Source organism: Trichosurus vulpecula, chromosome 1 (assembly GCF_011100635.1).
Source record: "Trichosurus vulpecula isolate mTriVul1 chromosome 1, mTriVul1.pri, whole genome shotgun sequence".
Classification (NCBI taxonomy): Eukaryota; Metazoa; Chordata; class Mammalia; order Diprotodontia; family Phalangeridae; genus Trichosurus; species Trichosurus vulpecula.
In genome coordinates, this window is record NC_050573.1 from 11989126 (window position 1) to 12001586 (window position 12461).

The 12461-nt window shown below is 54.5% G+C and overlaps 2 protein-coding genes across 2 annotated transcripts in view; one reads left to right on the forward strand and one right to left on the reverse strand.

Moving 5' to 3' along the window:
* Window positions 1-12461, forward strand: part of RSPH14 (radial spoke head 14 homolog) — a 184565-nt gene that overhangs the window by 83450 nt on the left and 88654 nt on the right. The gene's annotated exons all lie outside the window — the stretch shown is intronic.
* Window positions 1-12461, reverse strand: part of GNAZ (G protein subunit alpha z) — a 112999-nt gene that overhangs the window by 48710 nt on the left and 51828 nt on the right. The gene's annotated exons all lie outside the window — the stretch shown is intronic.

Consider the following 12461-nt stretch of genomic DNA (forward strand, 5'->3'; position numbering starts at 1 on the left):
TTCTCTCAGGCCAAGGTGGAAGGAACACCCAGCCCCACGTTAACATTGTAGACTTTCCCACCTCTAGACCTTTGTCCATGTTAGGGCCGCTACCTTCCTTGATGATGCTACTGAAGTGGGGATTCCTATCATCTAGGGGTTGGACTGGATGGCTGTGGGAGATCCCTTCCAGCTCTCAAATCCTGTGCTGTCTAAATATCCTTTCAAGCCGGACTCAGGGGCCGCCTCCTCCAGGAAGTCTGACCTGATTCTCTCTGGGCAGTGTCCTCCCCTCTCAGGAACCTTGCTGAGGACTTCCCTGGCACTTTTCAATCACTTAGGTGGTTTAGTTATCTGTGTATGTGTCCTGTTCTCCTGAACTCAGGGAAGGCCTTCCTGAAAATTGGTCCGAGCTTGGGGCCATCACACTGATCTGAGTGAAAGGGGAAAGTCCCTTTATGTAGGGGAGTATAGATGATGAAGGGGTGGGGCTGAAGTTCTTGTCTGTCTGTTTTTCCACCTGGGTCCAGCGTCCAGGGAAAACAAGCCATTTCCCATTGGCCTCTGGCTACTCCTTCTTTGCTCCTGTGTTTCTCTGGGCAGAGGGAGCAACCCTCAGAACAAAGCTCTGTTTGTCCCTTGCTTCACCCTCACTGAGGGAGAACCAAAGCCTCGGCCAAGGCTGTGGCTCCAGTGCGGATGGTTCTTTGTTGTTCTGGGCCTGGGCCTCTGATGGAGGCCTGAGAACTGTCCTAAAATTGGCCTGACCTTCAGGGCCAAGCAGCTACTGCAACAGCCCGTCCTCCAAACTGGGCAGCCTGGTCTGGCCCGCACCTTTGGAGCATGGCAGACCTCAAGGAATCCGTAGAATTGGGGAAAAATCAGAAATGAGGTGCCTTTTCCAGGCCACCTCATCCCTGAGGCCAGGGTCAACCGTGAGAAGAGAGCTGGCTATGGGCTGTGGATGGGGATGGGGCCCTGGGGCCCAGTGGGGGAAGGGCAGGGCCTTATGTAGAGAAGAGAACAAAATGTGGCCCAGAGAGGACCTGCCTCGCCAGGGCTCCTCGTTAGCTTGTGGCACAGCCTGGATTGGAATCCTCGCTCAACGCTGGTTTCCTCAGCAGCCCCACCGTGGGGGTCCCTCTCTTTTCTCATTCTTTAGATGAGACAATAAGCATCCGTAATTGGTCCCTTTGGGTTAGACCGGCCAGTTTCCATGGATACGGCCAGTGTCCAGAGTTCCAGGATGGGGAAGGAGGGAGCTAGAGAGGAAGATAGAGAACTGGGCCTGGAGTCAGGAAGGCCCAAGTTCAAATCTGGCTGTTTGTCTCAGTTTCCTCATCTGTAAAAGGAGCCGGAGAAGGAAATGGCAAACCTGTATGTACAGTATCTGCCAAGAAAACCCCAAATGGGGTCACGGAGGGTCGAACGAGACAACAACAAGAAGAGGGGGTGTCAGGGCCCTGGGGATACCGAAGGGGGCTGCGAAGGACACACTCGGCCTCCTTTTTCTGGTGCCTGAATCTGCATCCAGTCTGCTGGGCGCCTGTCCCCCTTCTTACGACCCCTTCTCTTTTCTTGGTATGGGTGATGTCCTCTCGTCCCACCTCTCAGGAGGATCTCCTCTGGCCCCGCCCTGCCTGCCCCCCCAGTCTTGTAGAGTGAAAGTTCCCTGGCAACCTGGCCTGCCTTCCTTTTTGTCTTAGAATCCCCGGAACACCGTAGATGCTTAATAAATGCTGACTGCTCATTCCATTGCAACCCCCTCTGTTCATAGAAGGTAAAACTGGGGCCCAGGTAATGTGCTCAAGGCCACTGCAGGGTATTGAGTGACCCAGTCACTCCAAAGCCAGGCTTTTAGCAGCAGCAGCAGCACACTAGCCAGCCCTCTGTCCATAGCAGCATGCTGCCACGGCCCAGCTTGGACCCTCACTCTCACTAAAGCAGGTGTGTAGTCAGTATTGGCCCAATTGATCCTGACATTCGAGGCCTCCTGCCTCAGTTTCTATGCCAATAATGGGCCAGTGTGTACTCTCCTACACAGATTCTCTGCTGCAGACCTTCTAAAATGGACCTCCTCCTTTCTCCTGCCTCTGCCCCAAAGCCAGGGGCCTTTCCTCAGTTCCCCAAGCTCTGCAGCTTCCCACTGTCTTCCCTAAGCCCTCCAGGCTTGCCTCAGCCCTCTTGCCTCCCTGGTCTGTGCAGTTTCAGATGGCCTTAGTTATCTTGGCTGCCACGTTAGAGTGTGAACTCATCCTAGGCAAAAGATGAATTGCTGTTTAGATGCTTCTTTCCTATCTTATAAGGATATTGTATTTAATCTTATTCATTTTGGCCCGATGTCCTAGCCTGTCCAGATATTTTTGAGGCAGTATTGAATAGTGGATAAAGTATCAGACTTGCAATCAAGAAAGGCCTGGGTTCAAATCTGACCACCTAAAACCTTTGTGACCCTGGGCCGGTCAATGACTCCTCTGGGCCTCTTCCTTCAGCCTGCCGGTCCACTTGTTTTCAGTCCCTTTGGCTGGATCGTCTTCCTCTTCCATCTGTCTGTGCCTCGGTGGGTCTTTCTCCAAAGTCCTTGTCCTGGGTCCTTTTCTCTTCTCCCCCTCACACTTCCACCCACTTCTAAGACTTCCATCATTAGTTCTGTGCAGGTAATGAATGAAACCCCCTCTGATGACCTCCCTCCCCAGCCAGATCTCTCATCTCCAGCCCTAACCTCTCTCTGGGGCTCTAGTCTCCAACTTTGGTCCCACCCCCAGGTCACCAGCACCTCCAGTTTAACAGCCCAGCCTTCAGTTCTTCCCCTCCCCCAGCCTTCCTGTTTCCTGCTTCTATCTACAACATGCCTGTGCTCCCACTGTCACCCAGGCTCAACACTTGAAAGCATGTGATTCTTTGGTCTCCCCAGGCCAGATCTCACCAACTCTTCCTCTGCCACGCCCTCCTTTCTGCTCCTGGTTAGGCCTGGGCCTAACATCTCACCTGGGCCCTTGGACTAGCTTCCTGGTACATTATCTCCAGTCTCTCTGCCCTTTCCCTTTTCCCTCCTCCCTGCCAGACTGATCCTCTAATGCACAGCTCTGCCCATGGCCTCCCCTCCAGCCCTCCTCTTCCCTGCCCCCAGGGTAAAAAAGAAACTCCTTGGCCTGGCATTCCTGCCCTACTCAATTTGGTACCAAGTTCCCCTTCCGAAAGGCTTTGACACTACTACCCTGTGCTTAATCTGGCTCGTGGCTTAACTGCTCCCCAGTCTCTGATCTCTGCAGGCCACATTTGAGGGCAGAGAAGCAGACCCTCTCCACCGTGGAGAAATTAGGCAGGAAGGATTACGCACTGCTACAGACACTCTCAGGAGGTGTGCACCTTCCCTCTGGTCTCATGGTCCCTCCTTGGGACAAGCCCTCATGGGCTTAGGGCCCAAATCCTACCTCTGGCTGCCTTGGTGACCTTGGACAAGTCCACTAACTTCCCTCGGCCTCAGCATCCTCATCTGTCCCTTCCAGGTGAAGCACAGGGTCAAGCGCAGATCCCTGAGACACCCAGGATTCCATCCAAGTACTTTGCTAAAATGTAGGTAATCTAACAGATGCCACCCCCCTATCGACCAGCCTGGGGCCTGAAGCCAGCAAGGCCTGTCCTGGAGGATGCTGTACTGTGCTTTGAGATCGCTGCTTCATGCCTTAGTGTTCATTAACCATTTCATTAATGGATTTTGGAATCAGAGCCAAGCTCACTGGCCCAAGAGCTGCAGACCATCCTCTTCCCTTTCTGGAAGATCAGAACATGGGCCCTTCCCCAGTTTTGCAGACCTCTTGAAGTTTCCATGATCTGTCTTCTTTTTCTTGAAGGCTCCATGGTCTTTTGAAGCCACTTAGCATGTTTGCTAGTTCTGAGAGTCTGTGTTCTAAATTCTCTTCCCAATCTAAAAAGGCCTGCAGTCTCCCAGAGGCCTGTCAGCACAAGATCTGCACGTTTCCTGGGAATGAATAGCTGGCCCTGTCCATGTGGCTGTCTTCCCCTCCCCTGCGGCTCCCAGCCCAGGGAGCCCTGACATGCTGGCCACCCCTGGGCGGTGGTGTCTGGGGATCAGGTGAAATCCCTGATTCAGGGGAACAGGGCTCTACCACTGACTCCCTGAATGCTCTCTCTCTCTCTCTCTCTCTCCTCTCTCTCCTCTCTCTCTGTGTCTCTCTCTCTCTCTCTGTGTCTCTCTCTCTCTCTGTCTCTCTCTCTCTCTCTCTCTCTCTCTCTCTGACTCTCTCCTCTCTCTTCCTCTCTCTCTGTCTCCCCCCCCCCTCCTCTCTCTTCCTCTCTCTCTGTCTCTCTCCTCTCTCTCTCTCTCTCTCTCTCTCCCCCTCCCTCCCACCCTGTCTCCCTCCCTCCCTCTCTCTCTCTTCCTCTCCTCTCTCTCCCTCTCTCTCTCCCCCCCTCTTTCTCTGTCTCTCTCCTCTCTCTTCCTCTCTCTCTCTCTGTCTCTCTTCCTCTCTCTCTCTCTCTCTCTCTCTCTCTCTACCTCTCTCTCTCTTCCTCTCTCTCTCTCTCTCTCTCTCTCTCTCTCCCTCTCTCCCTCTCTCTCCCCCTCCCTCCCTCCCTCCCTCCTCTCTCTCTCTCTCTCTCTCTCTCTCTCCCTCTCTCTCCCCCCCTCCCTCCCTCCCTCCTCTCTCTCTCTCTCTCTCGGTGGATAGAATGCTGCCTGGGAGTCAGGAAGACCCAAGTTCAAATCCTGCTGCAGAAGCTCACTGCATGACCCTGGGTGAGTCACAACATCTCACTCAGCCCCATTTCCCTCATCTGTAAAATGAGAAGGTTCCATTTGATGTCCTCTAAGGTCTCCTATGAGCTTTCTGTCTATGATCCTATTACTTTCAGCAGTGGATTCATGAGTATACAAGTGGGCTGCCTAGGTAGGCCCCCATGGACCCTCTTTTTTGCTTCTGCCCCTCTTACCCACCCAGGGAGAAAGGAAGGAGGTGAGAGCTGCCACATGGCCAGGCCTGGTGTTAGTGCCTGCATGTGCTCTTTACTCGATGGCTGGGGAGGCTCATGAGCACCAGCTTCTAGAGTTGTCCTTTCCACAGCACATCCCTTGAGGATGCGTTGGAGTTCAGCTGAATTGGAGGTAGAGGGACCCAACGCACTTTGATAATCCTTCAATCCTATGAACAGCACTGGTGCTGGGCTAATCTCGGGTGTGGTCTACATTTTCCAGGCTCCCATAGCCCCCTGTGGTTTGGCTTCTGCTAACGTATTGCTAATAGGCAAGTGTGAATTAGGGTGAGATGCTATCTCTCCCAGGGTTTGCATTTTAGTAGGGGGCAGGGAGGGGAAGCAGAAGGAATGAAGCCACCCATATCTGAGAATGTGGGGCCTTCTTGTCCCATTCAAGCCTCTAGCTCTCCAGACAGATGTGGAAAGAGGGCACCTTGGGAACTGACTGGTGGTTAGCTTGTTGTCTTTGACCCCAGCCCCTGCAGGTCTGCCTCTGTGGGATTTCAGCCTGGTATGGCTTTCTCAGTGCCTTCAATGCATGTTTTCAGCTCTGAGATGCTCAGGAGTCTAGTGCTCCTTGGTATCAGCCTGGATCTTCCTGGTGCTTTGTGCCTGGAGACTCCCAGTCTTCCTCTCTTTCTCCTTGGCAACACGTTGACGCAGGGGGAGACAGCTGGGGCGGATGCCGCTCCCACCCCTGCCTGGCTCCTCGGGGAAAGGTTTCATCTCGAGACCTCAGCAATCGGGAAGAAAAATGTTGCTATGACCCAGAGGACAAGGCCTCATTGGAGGCAGCCTCTAGCTCTTGGTGCTCGGGACCAGACATGCAGTTTGGGAACGGGGAAGGGCCTGGGACATGCGGCAGGCCACAAGGGAGAGAGGCTGAGCCCCTGCTGAGGTCAGACACCCAGGGATAGTAGAAGCCATAGCCACAGCCCTGGGCCAGGCTCGGGGCGGGGGGCCTTTCCTTTGAGCTCTAGCCCTAAACTTTGTCTCTGGCCTCAGTTCTAATCCTGGCCTCACAGAAAGAGATGCTTCCACCTCATCCTGGCTCAGGAAGGAGTTACTGATGGAAGGCTAAGGGACCTCATCAGAGACATGCCCATGCTCTGGGAGCCAGGGGACACACCCCTATACATATATACCCCCTACACACCCACACTCTCACATATGTACAGACATGCATACACACATGTAAACACACTCATAGACATACATATTTCACAACATATACACCCCCACATACATGCATACAGACCCCGCACATATACACACAATTATACATATACTCCCAGACCCACAAACACACATCCACACTGGCACTGCCACATATATACATACATCCATATCTCTCCACACAAATATACCCCCACATAAACACCCACATACACACCCCCACATGATACAGACACAGATAATACACAATGTGCAGCCTCTTTTATTCCTATCTCCTTCTTTCTGTCCCTTCCTCCCCAGGGCCCGGAGCCTCAGAGAAGGGTACCTCTGGGCCAGGCTGTTTGGCTTTCTCCCGAGCCCTGGGCCAGGTCTGACTCCTTGGGGACCCTGGGCAGTTCCTGGTTCACCGGAGGCCTTAATGAAGAGTGTCCTTTCCTTTAGAGAAACCCTGAGACCAGCTGGAGCCTCAGGGCTATTGGCCTTGGCCCTTCCTCTGACAGAATGAGTCCCGGGGCAGGCTGCACCCATGGGCATAGGATAATGGGGGAGCAGGCAGCACTCCAGGGACATTCCCTTTCTGGGCCCTCATCTCTGGCACTGTCATCCCCAACAAGGAGGCTGTGCTTACAGCCCCATGGGGATGGAGGACCACCTCCCTACGTGGCCATGCTGGGTGTCAGGATGGCTTTCCTACTCCTGAGCCCCAGTCTAAGAACTCCCCACCTTCTGGCTGCTGAGATCCGAGCCCCAAGGGCCCTTCCAGCATGGGAAGGCAGCGATCCCAGCTGCCTCCTTGAGTCTTGGCTGCTGTGGCCTGACCAGCCCCTGTCCCTTCAATTGGCCTTCAGATGACAAAGTTTTTAGTCCATCCCATCCTCATTGCTTTTCTCTAGGCACACTCCAGCTTGGCAATGTGCTTTCTAAGTGGGGCCTCCAGAGCCAGACAGTTTTTCCAGATGGAGTCTGTTCAGGTTCTAGAGGACAGTGGGAAAAGAACCAGAAAGCCTTGACTGATAGTCTTGTGGGTATGGGCTGCGATCCCTGCACTGGCCCCTGCTCAGCGGTCACTTCCATGCGGCCAGCCTTGCTCTCAGCCACCAGCTGCCTGCCCCCCCCTGTGCTGGCCCCTGCTCAGCGGTCACTTCCACACGGCCAGCCTTGCTCTCAGCCACAAGCCGCCTGCCTCCCCTGTGCTGGCCCCCGCTCAGTGGTCACTTCCACGTGGCCAGTCTCACTCTCAGCCACAAGTCACTTGCCTCCCCTGTGCTGGCCCCTGCTCAGTGGTCACTTCCATGGACTGGCCTCACTCTCAGCTACAAGCTGCCTGCCTCCCCTGTGCTGGCCCATACTCAGTGGTCACTTCCATGCGGCTAACCTTGCTCTCAGCCACAAGCCGCCTGCCTCCCCTGTGTGGGCCCCTGCTTAGTGGTCACTTCCATGTGGCTGGCCTCACTCTCAGCTACAAGCCGCCTGCCTCCCCTGTGCTGGCTCATGCTCAGTGGTCACTTCCATGTGGCCAGCCTCACTCCTAGCCCCTTGCCCCTCTGGCGCTGGCCCCTGCTCAGTGGTCACTTCTGTGTAGCCAGCCTTTCTATTAAGCCAGTTCCTTCTGAGTCTTCTCTACATTAAACTCCCTTAAACAGAACTTATGGCATGATTTTGGATTTCCTCCTCCTGGGTGCCGTCCTTTGTGCGTGCACCCACTTATCTCTGCTAGAATAAAATAGGGTGCTCAGAACCAGCGCCAGTATTGTTTGTGGAGGCTCTGAGCAGAGGCACTGGGGCTCCGGAAGCCCCCTTGAACTCTCCTTGCGTCTTCCCACTTGCCAGGCCTTTCACTGTCACTAGGCCCGATTCTCTGTGACCCTGAACCGAGCCCAGGCCTTCATCGTCTGTTACCTCAGGTCACCTTTGGCTACTTCCTGCTCTCGATCCTATCTGGACCATTTGACCTCCAGTCACCCCGACCTTCTGGGCCAACCCTAGGTCCCTCCCACGGTCTTTCTGGACATCAGATCCACCTGGGCCTCTGTGAAGGTGCTGATTCACTGTGGCCAGCTTGCGTTAGTGATATAAATGCTCAGACTCCTTAGTCTGACCAATATGGCGTATTTGTTTTAATAAACCTTGTCTTTGGCTCAAAGAAGGCTTGGGTAGAATTTATTCGGGCAGGCCCTGTGTGTCTCTATTTTGGGTTCCCAGCACCCCTAAACCTCAGCAGGACTATCAATAGATCACACCTGTGCCTCTTGCTGAGTGTGGTCCACTAGAGCCCTCAGATCTTCTTCATTCACTTGAATTGCTTGCAGTCCAGCCACGGCTCCCTGGCAGGGCAGGGACAAGGGGTTGGGGACATTATTCTGTTTGGTTGACTAGAATCACATCTATTGGGCCAGGTGTTGGTTTCCTGGAAGCCCCAGCAGTCATGCTAGGAAAAGCGGCCTTCTTGGCCAGTGAGAAGTTCTCTGCAATGGGAACCAATTGGCAGCCCTGGGTTCATAAGGCACATTGGCACTTCATGGTGACCCCCTCCCAGCCATGATTTAGGAGGGACACCTAACTTCAGGGGCCTTGAGAAATAGCCACCAGCAGGAAATAGGAATGAAGCGGCAATCTTGGAAGCGATGGCGGCGTGTATTAGGAGGCGATTAATGATCCGATTCTGAGAGTGCCTTAGCTGAGAGGCTCCTCCACTCTGCCACCACCCACCAGCACCACCTCCAGACAGAGGGGACCTAGCCCTACCCTCCAACCATTCAGCTCCTCTCACAGATGCTTGCCTAACACCTTCAGTGCCTTCCTTTCCTGGTGACCTTGTGGAGCCGGTGCTCTGAGTCATCTTTGTTTCAGAAACACAGACGTAGAAACTGAGGCCCCGAAAAGAGAAGTAACTTGTTCATGGTCACCCAGATTTGAACCCAGACCCCCTCCCCTCCCAGGGAAGTCACAATAGCCCACTCAGCACCTCTGCCGAGGCCTCTAGTTAAGGCAGGAAGATTGCTGGCAAAATACAATGTGTTCCCCCCTCATTCCTCCTTCGCACCATGAGCTCCCATCACTCCCATCCCAGGCTCTTTAGAGTTAGACTGGCATGTTTCCATGGGCTGTTGGGAGGAAGGGAGAGGTGGTCAAGGCCTACAGAAGTGGCTTGAAGGGTCTGGGGTCTGGGACCTGGGGGTGCTGAAGGGAGAGGCGGTTAGGGCCTACAGAGGTGGCTTGAGGGGTCTGGGGTCTGGGACCTGGGGGTGCTGAAGGGAGAGGCGGTTAGGGCCTACAGAGGTGGCTTGAGGGGTCTGGGGTCTGGGACCTGGGGGTGCTGAAGGGAGAGGCGGTTAGGGCCTACAGAGGTGGCTTGAGGGGTCTGGGGTCTGGGGCTGGGGGTGCTGAAGGGAGAGGCCAAAGCCCAACTTTGCTTTCTTTTCTTGACATGAATCTGCATCTGAGGGCCTCCATGCTCCTGCCCCATCTTGCTGGCCTAAGCTGAGGCCCTCCTGTTGATGCTGTTTGCCTGCTGACCCTGAGTTCTAGCCTGAGACACTTGAGAGTTTGAGTAAGACCTACACGTGCCATGGGCTTTGTTCTAAGATTCTTTTTAGCTGCGATTGTCTCTGTTCTTGGACCCTTTCTATCCCTGAGGTTCCAGGGCTCATGGCCCCCAGGCTTGGCTTCCTGTGTTCTTAGCCACTTCCCCTCACAATATTCTCTTATTCCACAAAGACCTCAGGAACAGTCAAAAGAGTAAAAACCCCAGGCTGCTAGGGAAGGGGTTACAAGAGATATGCCAGAGTATCAGAGGCCAGAAATCTGGGCCGGACAGACAGACAGACAGATGGGAGGATGGTCTACTAGTCACAATCAGAAGGCTCTATCCCAGCTAGGGGTTTTCATTTGATTCTTGCTGGAGCCTGACTCAGCCCCAGGGCAGGGGCAGCCCCTATAACTTGGCCAGAAGGGAGACCAGGAGATACCAACACCTAAGCAGGCAGGCCTTGGAGGAAGTGGGCGGCTCTTGGGCAGCTTCCTCAGAGTGCCCCCAGGCTAGCAGGGCCCTTCCTGTCCACTAGCGGACAGTGGGACTGCTCCCCTTTCACCACACTCTAGAGTCTTCCCAGCTTGCCTAATGGCTTACATTGCTACAAGGACAGAGGCCTGGCTTTCTGGGCCAACCTTCTAGCTCTTTCCCATCAGCCTTCACACAGCTGTGTTTCTCAACACAGCCAGTGGACACTATGGGCCTGAGGCCAAGGCACAGGGGGGCACAGAGGGAGGTAGCAGATATGGGGTGGGGGGAACTGGTTCAGCTGGGATAGGCAGCTGTGTGTGAGTGTGTGTGTGTGTGTGTGTGTGTGTGTGTGTGTGTGTGTGGTGTATGTGTGTGTGTGACAGAGACAGAGAGATGGAGACAGAGACAGAGAGACAAAGACAAACACAGAGAGAGACAAAGACAGACAGACACACAGACAGAGAGAGAAAGAGACAGAAACAGAAGTGGAGGTGGAGACAACAGGGAGGCAGGCTCACTATGTGATCCCCTCCACTGCCCTCCTGCTCTCAGGCCGTTGTCCAGGGAGGTCTCTCAGAAGGAACTGTGGGGGCAGGGGGAGGGACCAGTCACACAGGACCTTACGGCAAGGGTCACTTTCCACAGAATGGGATTTTCCCCTTTGGTTTTGAAAGGTGATAATTACATTTTTTTGAAGCAATGCCCAGCATGTGGGCTGGTAGATGGCATCCTTGTGGGGACAGCCTAGCGTGGTGGGGAAAATGCTGAATTTGGAAGCCACTCCCAGTCCTGACCCATATTAATCACATGTCCTCAGGTAGGCCATGTTCCCTTTCTGGCCTCAGTTTGTTGAGCTGTAAAGTAGAGATGTGGGGGCAGCTGGGTGGGCAGTGAGTAGAGTTCAAATCAGGCCTCAGACACTTCCTAGCTGTGTGACCCTGCTTGCCTCAGTTTCCTCATTTGTAAAATGAGCTGGAGAAGGAAATGGCGAACCACTCCAGTATCTTTGTCAAGAAAACCCCAAATGGGGTCACGAAGAGCCTAACACAACTGTAAAATGACTGAAAAGTGGAGATAATGAGACTTTGCTTCCTTGGTCCCCACCCCAGGCTGTCCCATCTGCCTCAGACCTCAAGGAACACTGTTATGCCTTCTCTAGTGCCCTTAGAATGTAAGTACAGGGTTTACAGGCTCCTGCTGGGCTGTCATCTCTTGGCACCCTCCTAGCCCTCCGCACACCAGGGTCTTCCACACCAGTGCTCAGGAAAGGTTCATTCAACGAGTAGTGGATCCTTCCTCCAGCCCTCTCGGGCTTGGGAAGCTTAAGCTGCTCTAGACACAGGTACAATGCCTTCTTCCCATCCCCTTGAGGGCCCCTGGGCTCGCTATTGTAAAGTCCCCTGCCCTGGGCAGGACAGAAAGAACGGAGCTTGGCTTTGAATCTTGGCTGGGCCAGTGAAGAGCTATGTGACATGGAATTGATTTTTTCTCTTCTGGGGTCCTCAGTCTCCTCATGTCTAAAGCAAGCTCTAGCTCTCTGATCCTATGGCTCCTTGCAGCCTATAGCCACTTGCCCTTCAGCTTCTCAGCCTGCTCCCTGGCAACCCCTCAGGCCCCTGGCAGAGGCTCCCTCCCCTGGGGCGACAGGAAAGCTGAGGGCTGGAGGTGGCAGGAAGGGCCTGAGAGAGAGCCGCTAGGCGGAGGCCAGCTGGGGAGCCTTCCTGTTCCCCTGGCATCAGGGAGAGCCCCAAGGCTGGCCTGGAGAGGGGAACAAACTGCTAGAGCCCAGAGAGTGGGGAGAGGGCCACAGGGCCCGGGGAGCACCAGCCTAGGCAGCCAGGACACTTGGAGGGCTCATTGGATGAGGAGATCGGTTTGCCCAGATGGCCACAGTTCCAGACGTGGCGTTTTTCCTGGGCCCGGGGCTGAGGTGGGGTGGGAGAGGAGGGTATTTCCCAGTGGCTTTCACTCAGGGACTGGCTCATTACATTCTGTTCCTAGTGGTCTGTTTTCTATGGGGAGATAGTGTGGGACCTGGCCATCCCTAGGCCACTGTCGCTCAGCCAGCAGACCACACTCGTACCCCCATTAGAGACTCACAGGATCTTTTGGATCTTGAGGACTGGGCAGGAAGGACTGGAAAGAGGGCAGCCCCAAGAGCCAGTCCTTCGGACAACACCGTTCTCTCCTAGGGTGGGTGGGGAGCAGTGGCATTTCTATCTGGGCAGCCCCTGTTGAGTTTGTGGGAGCTTCTCTGTGCCCTGGATCTCCCCCTGCTGCCTAGCAGCTCCCTTAGAGAACAGATAGG